General features: G+C 41.9%; 1 non-coding gene across 1 annotated transcript; it reads left to right on the top strand.

The window, feature by feature from the left end:
- Window positions 1–8,625: 8,625 nt before the first annotated feature.
- Trnat-ugu (transfer RNA threonine (anticodon UGU)) lies at window positions 8,626–8,699 on the top strand. The gene has a single exon. It is a non-coding gene; the product is annotated as a tRNA-Thr (tRNA).
- Window positions 8,700–9,522: the final 823 nt, after the last annotated feature.

Below are 9,522 nucleotides of genomic sequence, written 5' to 3'. Positions count from 1 at the left end.
AGCTGCTTATCCAACGGCGGCAGGGAGCACACTAGGTTGCTTAAAAAATTTTCATCCTCCTCTAAACGGTGAGGAACGTCCACTGCGAACTGCATACGTTGTGGCTTGTCGTTTGGTTTCAAAGCATGCAACAGTTGCAATCTGTACTGACCCTAAGGCTTTGCAGCCAATATGACGTCATCCGAACAGACTTCTGCGGTGAACATTGACAAACCAACCGCATCCGTTCTGTGTCGCCTTCACTTGTTCCTAGTCGTCCACTATGGTGCTTCACATCAACGGTTTCTGTCTGTATAAAATTCCCGTACCACTGACGTATCGACGTCCGTGAGGGTGGGTGCTTCCTATACCATGTTCCTTTGAACTTGTGTGTCCGATTTCATCTGAATAAACCATTATACACACTGAGCCTTTTCTTGAACCGTTGTTACGCTTCACTTACGACAACCTGGAACATATACAAACAAATCTTCGTTAGTTTTTCTGACACATAAGCCCAACAAAGTGTGAATACTTTAATCAGTCTGGATGCTGTAACACATCGAATTTGTACCGTCCCTTTTGGGGCACCCTGTATATCCTGTCCATTACCGTTAAGCTTCACAATTATGAAGTAGGCCAAGAAGTGTTATGTACCTGCTTCAGGAGAGGAAATAGTAAAACGAGCTCCTTCACTGAAAGAGGGAGACTTTCTGTTGCCTCTATAAAATCTATCTATAGGTATGGCTGATTATCACAACTGCAAATATAAACACATATTATGTCAAGAAAAATTATTTGCCTTAGTGTATAGCTGCACTTTTATTTTTCATAGTGGCTACGTTTCGGTACCATGTATCGTCGTTATAACTCCACCCTATGATAAAAAAAAAATCACAGTACATTGTTAAAATAATTCTCAATGCAATGGAAACGGCGGCGAGAAATAATAAGAGCATCCCCTGCATGCACAGTTTCTTTTTTCTTCTTTAAAGAGAGTCACAATACAAAACATATCTAAAGATAAAGAGAGATTGAAATATAAAATGTAGAAAGACAAATGATATAGCAAAAGAATAAAAAGATGTCCTACTGGAGGCAAAATAAAAGGGTGACCATAAAGTATTTTTTTATTGTGTTGGTCGCTGCCCCAACCGACAGAATGTCGGGAATATCACTACATTTGCTGGTCACACTTCAGAGAACCTAATGGAAATGTAAAACCTGTCATCAGTTTGTTTCTTTCTGAGTTCATTACTAAACGAAGGCAGGAGGATTAGGTTTAACGCCTTGTCAACATCGAGGTCATTACAGGCGGCGCAGCCGGCCGGAGTGGCCGTGCGGTTCTAGGCGCTACAGTCTGGAACCGAGCGACCGCTACGGTCGCAGGTTCGAATCCTGCCTCGGGCATGGATGTGTGTGATGTCCTTAGGTTAGTTCTAGGCGACTGATGAACTCAGAAGTTAAGTAGCATAGTGCTCAGAGCCATTTGAACCATTTGAACAGACGGCGCACAAGCTCGGATAGCGTCACGGATGGGGAAGGAAATCGGCCGTGCCGTGTCAAAGAAACCAGTCCGGCATTTGCCTGCAGCGATTTATGGAAATCACGGGTTTCAACCGTCACCCTCTCCAATGTGCTAGCCACTGCACCATCTCACTCAATCTGACTTCATTGCTATGTTATAAGCTTGATAGAAATATACTCTGCAGTATAGTACACAGCACCTATAGTTCTAACCATATTATAGCGCAACTGGTAATTTTTGTCCCCACTCTGTTCCCCCTACACCCTCTTTTCTCGTGATTTTCAAAGGAACGTTAGATAATGCTAACAGCTGAAATAACTGTTTTCCGTTCTATTCCCTCACCGTATACTCTTATATAGTTTCCCTCTTTTCCTTGTGCACTGACAAAATTCCTTAACCCATCAGTATCATTAGGTTTCCATGTTTATTTTGCTACTTCCCAAGCTCTTGTGATTATTCTGTATGTCCACCATTAACTGATTTTCTTGCTTACTAATAGGACTTCTATTTTAGTACACCGATTTTCACGTCAGTTGAGGATCCCGGCTGTAAACACTGGCAAGCGACACTTCGGTTGTTTCGTAAAATCACACAGTAAAGTTTCAAAATCCTCTTAAATAAGATTTTGCATGTACTCGTACATCCAGTGTGACCTTTCTGCTCTTGAAATATCGTCAATGGGAACTTAACATAGTTTATTTGAAACCGAGTGCACGTAACATCAGCTACCATCAACTTGAAATGTATTCACATTTGCGAACATGTACAATCATCAGCTGAGTAATGGAATGACGACAGTAGAAATTGGTGCCGAGTCGGGACTCGAACCCTGATTTCCCGCCAATCGGTAGCGGTCGCCTTATCATTAGGCTATCTGAGCACGGCTCACGACCCGACCCAAACTTCCATACGACGTCAACAATGTGCCTACAACCGGGAATCTTACATTCATTATGTATATTATCGTACTGAGGAGACTGTTTTTGAAAGTCGCTTGCCCGGTGTCGGCGGATAAATACGATATTGCATTATCTGTGTTGTACAGAGGTACGATGTGAAGTTCCTTCGAATATGCATGCAGGCGGCCACTGACAGTGAAAATAACTTTACCTAAACTTACTGTAACGTAAATATGCATGCAGGCGGCCACTGACAGTGAAAATAACTTTACCTAAACTTACTGTAACGTAAATATGAGTCTGTACTGTTACTTTTATGTGCAGTTTCAAAATGAAACCATTGTATTTTACATATAAAATCATAAAATTTATGACCCATTTTTGCTTGTTATTTGAGATTATAAATTGTTTTACACACTATGAGTTCATGGGAGTTCCGAGATGTGTAATTGTATCTAGGAAAAATGCAAAATTGCTTTCAGATATAGCACATGAGATGTTGGATGGTTGAAACCATCACCTTGAAATTTGATTGTTTACCTTTTGCCAGTTTCTGCTTTTATTCGTTACTTACTATGATAATAAAAGTTAGTTTCGTGAAAAATTTTGAAATTATATTATCAATTTATACCACGTTCTTAAAACAATTCATTGTTTTATTTTCGCCAGTTTCTTCTTGTATTCGTTTCTTAATAAGATAATAAAGGTTAGTTTAGTGAAAAATTTTAAAATACTATGTTTTACTTATTATTAGGGCTTTCATAAGAATTTTAATAAGTTAATGATAGCAAACAACCTGATGGCTACTCGCTATTAATCTCACAAGTAATAATTGCCAAAAATCCCCTGTGTAGTTGGCAAGCTCTCGACGGTCGAAAAAATCGACCAGATTACTTCACAACGCTGAATGCAATAAATAATCAGTTATAAACTTAATTTTCAATGTTCGAGCCCATTGTATGTTAGCTTTAACTGTTTTCTTAAAAGTAACACTCTTAGTGGAAACGATAACTGGGCCATTCTTGGAGAATGTCATGCTCAACCCTCTGTTGCGGGTATGAGACCGACTAATCACTCGTGTATGCAGGCAGATTTCACACGTCTACATTTCCGGAAAGAATTTCACACGGTGTCCCACTGCAAGCTGTTAACGAGCATATGGTATAAGTTAACAGATGTATGAATAGCTCGAAAACTTATTAAGTAATGGAACTCAATGTGTTGTCCCCGATGGCGTGTGTTCATCAGAAACAAGGGTATCGTCAGGAGTTCCCCAGGGAAGCCTGACAGGACTGCTGTAATTCTCTATGTACATAAATAATTTGGAGGATGGGGTGTACAGCAATCTCGGGTTGTTTGCTGTTGATGCTGTGGTGTACATAAGGTGTCGAAGTTCAGTGACTATAGGAAGATACAAGATGATTTAGACAAAATTTCTGGTTGGTGTGACGAATGGCAGCTAACTCCAGCTGTGGGATAACGAAAATTAATGCGGATGTGTAGGAAAAACAAACCTATAATGTTCGGATACAGCGTTAGTAGTGTACTGTTTGGAAGAGCAGTGACGTTGCAAAGCGATATGAAATTGAACGAAGATGTGGGGCCTGTGGTAGGAAAGGTGAGTGGTCGACCGCGGTTTGTTGGGAGAATTTTGGGAAAATGTGATTCATCTGTAAAGGAGACAACATACAGGACGCTCGAGTGTTTGGGATCCATACTAGGTCAGATTGATGGACGACATCTAGTCAGTTCAGAGGCGGTTCGCTAGATTTCTTACTGGAAGGTTCGAACAACACTTAAGTGTTACGGAGACGCTCCGCGAACTCAAATGGGAATCCCTGGAGCGAAGGCGACGTTCTTTCGGAATAACACCATTGAGAAAATTTGGAGCACCGGCACTTGAAGCTGACTGCCGAATGGTTCTACTACCACCAACATATATTGTGCATAAGGACTACGAAGATAAATTACGAGAAATTAGGGCTCTTACGGAGGCATAATGACAGTCGTTTTTTCCTCGCTCTACTTGCTTGTGGGACAGGAAAGGAAATGACTTGTTGTGTACACGGTTGTTCAGATGTGTGAAATCTTATGAGACTTAACTGCTTAGGTCATCAGTCCCTAAGCTTACACACTATTTAACCTAAATTATCCTAAGGACAAACACACACACCCATGCCCGAGGGAGAACTCGAACCTCCGCCGGGACCTGTGTACAGGATACTCTCCGCCATGCACCGTACCGTGGCTTGCGGAGTATTTACGTAGCTGTAGATGTAGACGTGTCACACTTAGCGTCATGATTTGGAGACCCATTTGATATGATTCCAGGTCATGGCTGATTGTGACTTAGGGAATTCTGACGGCACAACGGAATCTCACCGACATCCTCCGTCATCGTGTTTTACCTCTCATGCGACAGCGTCGTAGTGTCATTTTTCAACAAGACAATACTCGTACACACATGGCACGTGTCGCTATGAACTGTCTGCGTGATGCTGAGGTATAGTACCACGGCCAGCAGGATCCCTAGATACGTCGCGGATAGAATGTTTGTGTGACCAGCGCGGGTGTTCTCCTAACGCCATCGTCGAGGATACCAAGGACCATCTGCGACAGCAGCTGCGGGTCTCTTGCCTCAAGAGAGGATAAATAACTTTATGTCATCCTTCCCAAGAGAATGAGTGCTTATATCCAGAATAGAGGGATTTCAACGTCGTATTGAGAAGTGGGCTCATACTGACAAGTTCTTTGTGAATTTACTCGATTTTGTAAACACTGAAATAACGCCTTATACTCTTTCGAACCCTTCATTATGTTTCCCACACCTCTCTCGGGTACCTCACTTTATTGTCAGAAATGTACATGCAGGTGTAGATACAGAGTGGTAGAAATTATTATAAAGGCACCTGATTATTTGTGGAAAAAAACATGTTTGTTTAGGTATGTAGCACTGCACGCATTTTTCCGTACGGCTCACAACAAAGCAAAAGAAAATATATTATCATTTCACCGTTAGAATTATGCTGAGTACTTACAAATTGAAAAAAGGCGGTTTTTGGGGTAGGGAGGGGCGGAATTTGGTATAAACGCAGGTCCGCTAGACGACGCGCACAGTGGTGAACGCCAACAGTTCCCTACAGTTACAGTTTGAAGGTGTTCTGCTAACGTCGTACGGCAGTTATTGTGATATTGCCGCGATTAAAGTCTCTGTCTGATGACGAGCAAGTAATTATTAAGGCGCACAAAGAAATGGGCCTGTCTGATCGCCAGTGAATAAGGGCGTTCCGGCTGTGTGTTTGATAATTTTGTCAGACTGGGTGCACAGTATAGCAGATGTGGCAAATACGGTTGGACACGAATATTTTCAGCATCAGATACACGTTTGATACCGTGCCAAGCAGAAGTCAACGGTTTGTGTTCCTCTCAAATTATGGCTGGTTTGCAATTATCAGTCACTTCCAGACGCGTTAAACAAATCCTGGCTCAAGACGCGAATCTGGCATTCAAGAAACGACTCCATAAGCCCCTTTTAACAACGCGTATAAGGAGGCTCGACTGCAGTTTTCGGAAGAACGTAAGGTGGACTATAGAATGGAACAAAGTAATTTTCATTGATGAGAAGAAGTTTAATTTGGATGGGATGCATGGTTTACAATATTACTGGCATAGAAGAAAGAGGTCCGATGATTATACAAGAATGAAAGAGTTTGTATTGGTTCGTATGTATGAGGAGTTTGACGATGATAATTTACTGTCCCAACACGATAACGCTCGGGTTCTCAGGTCTGCCAAGAGGAAGTCGTGGTCTCAGGACAAAGGAATCCCCCCTCGGAGCTGGCCATCGAGAAGTCCGGATGGAGTCACCATGGAGAACCTGTGAGGTGTCCTAGGACGACGTGCGTATCGCAGTGGACGACAGTTTGAGACTGCGGGCGAGCTCAAAACTGCAATTCGAAAAAAGTGGACCTCAAACTCGGGAGAACAGATCACTGCCCTATACAATGAATGCATAAGGGAATTTTCTCATTTATTAAGAACTGTGGAGGTTCGTCTAAATACTAGCTCATGGTTGTGATCTATTTACTGTATGCGTTAGGCTAATCTGACAATATTTCACAAGTGCGTTTATATCAGTTTCCACCCCTAAGGTCGTCTTTTTTTAATTTATTAGGTACCAATGGAAATCGTAAAATAAGAAAGTATTTGGTTTTTTCTTTGTTTTAAACCGTGTGGGAAAAATGCGCGCAATACCAAACACTTAAATAAACAATCGAATACGTCTAGATGCACATCCAATTAGTGGCTGTATGACCGGATGCTCAGTAGAAGATTCACGGAAGAGCAACAGTTTTTCTTTGAACTTCAATTGATGACGAATTTCAGAAATTTTCATAGAATATAAGTGACATTACAGTCACACCAAAGCTAAGCACGGCCGTAGCATGGATCGTATTTTTTTGGTAATTCATATCGATAGCTCTTACAGGTGATACGAAGTCATTCCGGTCCATCATAGAGCACTGATAACGGAAATATAAGTTGCCAAAACCGGTCTGCAAATAAAATTCGTAGAGAAAATTTTGCTGTTTCGTGGATCTTCTTCCCCTGCGGAGCATGTCAAGCAGGGTCAGGAGAGGCGTTGATTTGAGTAGTAAACGGCTGAGCATGTTAAACGTGGCCGCGGAGAAAACAGGAGCGTGTGTGGGCAGGTGCGGCTGTCCTTGGGACGCGGCTTTGTTCGCAAGTTGGCGGGCCTAATGGATGGCGGCCGCGCCCATCCGGTTCCGCCGCCGCCACCGCCGCCGCTGCCGAAGACCTGCGCTAATCCAAGACAGCCGCCGGCACCACACACTCTACTCATCTCCCGATGTTCTGTTAACAAAGACTGCAATGGGCGGTGGCACGTGATTGCCTTATGTCCAGTTAGTCTTCCAATAACTGCGGCAACATACGTGCTAGGAAGTAATACATATTAAAGAATGAGGTTTTCACCCTGCAGCGGAGTGTGCGCTGATGTGAAACTTCCTGGCAGATTAAAACTGTGTGCCTGGCCGAGACTCGAACTCGGGACCTATGCCTTTCGCGGGCAAGTGCTCTACCAACTGAGCTACCCAAGCACGACTCACGCCTCGTCCTCACAGCTTTACTTCTGCCAGTACCTCGTCGCTCGCAGAGCTCCTGTAAAGTTTGGAAGATAGGAGACGAGGTACTGGCAGATGTAAAGCTGTGAGGACGAGGCGTGAGTCGTGCTTGGGTAGCTCAGTTGGTAGAGCACTTGCCCGCGAAAGGCATAGGTCCCGAGTTCGAGTCTCGGCCCGGCACATAGTTTTAATCTGCCAGGAAGTTTCAATACAGATTATACATCGTCTTTTTCGACTACAGTAACAGTCTTTTTTAGAACATATAAATACGAGTTTTATTATAATCGGAAAAGACGGTAAACAAATTGAACCAAGAGGAATAATTATATCTTATTTACTTATCTATTTACACGTAAAGTTCCGTAGGACCAAATTGAGGAGCAAATCTCCAAGGTCATGGAACGTGTCAGTACATGAAATTACAACATAAAAGTAATAACAGATAAAAATAAAATTTATGAACCTGAAAAAGTCAATTCACAAATTTCAGTAAACGCAGTCAACAATATAACATAAAAATCGGTTTAATTTGTCAAGGAATTCCTTAACAGAACAGAAGGAGTAACCCATGAGGAAACGCTTCAGTTTCAATGTGAAAGCGCGCCAATTATTGCTAAGATTCCTGAATTCTTGTGGTAGCTCACTGAAAATCGATGCAGCAGTATACTGCACACCTTTCTGCACAAGAGTTAAGGAAGTCCGATCCATATGCAGGTTGGACTTCTGCCGAGTAGTAAGTGAGTGAAGGTTGGTTATTCTTGGGAATAAGTTGATTTTGTTAACAAGAAACGACAGTAAAGCATTTACATATATATATATATATATATATATATATATATATATATATATATATATATATATATATATATATACGAAGACAGTAACTTGTTCTCGAAAGAACAGTTACTGTTGATGAGCGTGCAGCTTTTCCCTGGAATAAATGATGACTAACTGAAAACCTCAGCTGCCGACAGGTGTTGTTATACCTCGATGTGGACAGCTGAAAATGTGCCCCCCGGCCGGGATTCGAATACGGGATCTCCTGCTTGCATGGCAGACACTCTATCCATCTGTGTCCTCGGTGGCTCAGTTGGATAGAGCGTCTGCCATGTAAGCAGGAGATCCCGGGTTCGAATCCCGGTCGGGGCACACATTTCCAGCTGTCCACATCGAGGTATAAATATTGAGAGGCCAATTTCAAAATACCTAGACTACTGAATAGGGGTCGACAAGAAGTTCGCGAACTTACACCACTTTTTGCCCGAACCGCCCGTTTCTGAGCCAAAAATATTCTTTTAGGATGGGAATAGTTACACCAAAATATAATACCATACGACATAAGCGAATGAAAATAAGGAAAGTAGACTAATTTTCGTGTCGAACGATCACTTACTTCAGATACCTTTCGAATAATAAAAATGGCAGCATTACGTCTTTGAACAAGATCCTGAGTGTGGGCTTCCCACGACAGTTTACTATCTATCGGAACTCCTAGAAATTTGAACTGTTCTGTTTCACTAATCATGTGCCCATTCTGTGAAATTAAAACATTGGATTTTGTTGAATTATGTGTTAGAAACTGTAAAAACTGAGTCTCACTGTGATTTCGCGTTAGTTTATTTTCTACAAGCATGAACTTATGTCACGAACTGCACTGTTTGAAACTGAGCCAGTGTTGCACACAACATCCTTTACTACCAAGCTAGAGTCATCAGCTAAAGGAAATATTTTAGAGTTACTCTTAATACTAGAGGGCATATCATTTATATAAATAAGGAACAGGAGTGACCCCAACACTGATCCTAGGGGTACATTCCTTTTTCTCAACACATACTAAGCCTACAGGAATTAATGAGGTATTGTTAGAAAGGTGTTTTGAGTGGCTTATGGTATTTCATACCGATTTTGCTCTAGAATTTACTATTCGTGTAAAATTTTAAAATGGAAGTGACGTTTGACTAGCATAGGCAAA

The sequence above is a fragment of the Schistocerca serialis genome, chromosome 3, assembly GCF_023864345.2.
Source record: "Schistocerca serialis cubense isolate TAMUIC-IGC-003099 chromosome 3, iqSchSeri2.2, whole genome shotgun sequence".
In the NCBI taxonomy this organism is placed as follows: Eukaryota; Metazoa; Arthropoda; class Insecta; order Orthoptera; family Acrididae; genus Schistocerca; species Schistocerca serialis.
This window is presented reverse-complemented; position numbering and strand designations above follow the sequence as displayed.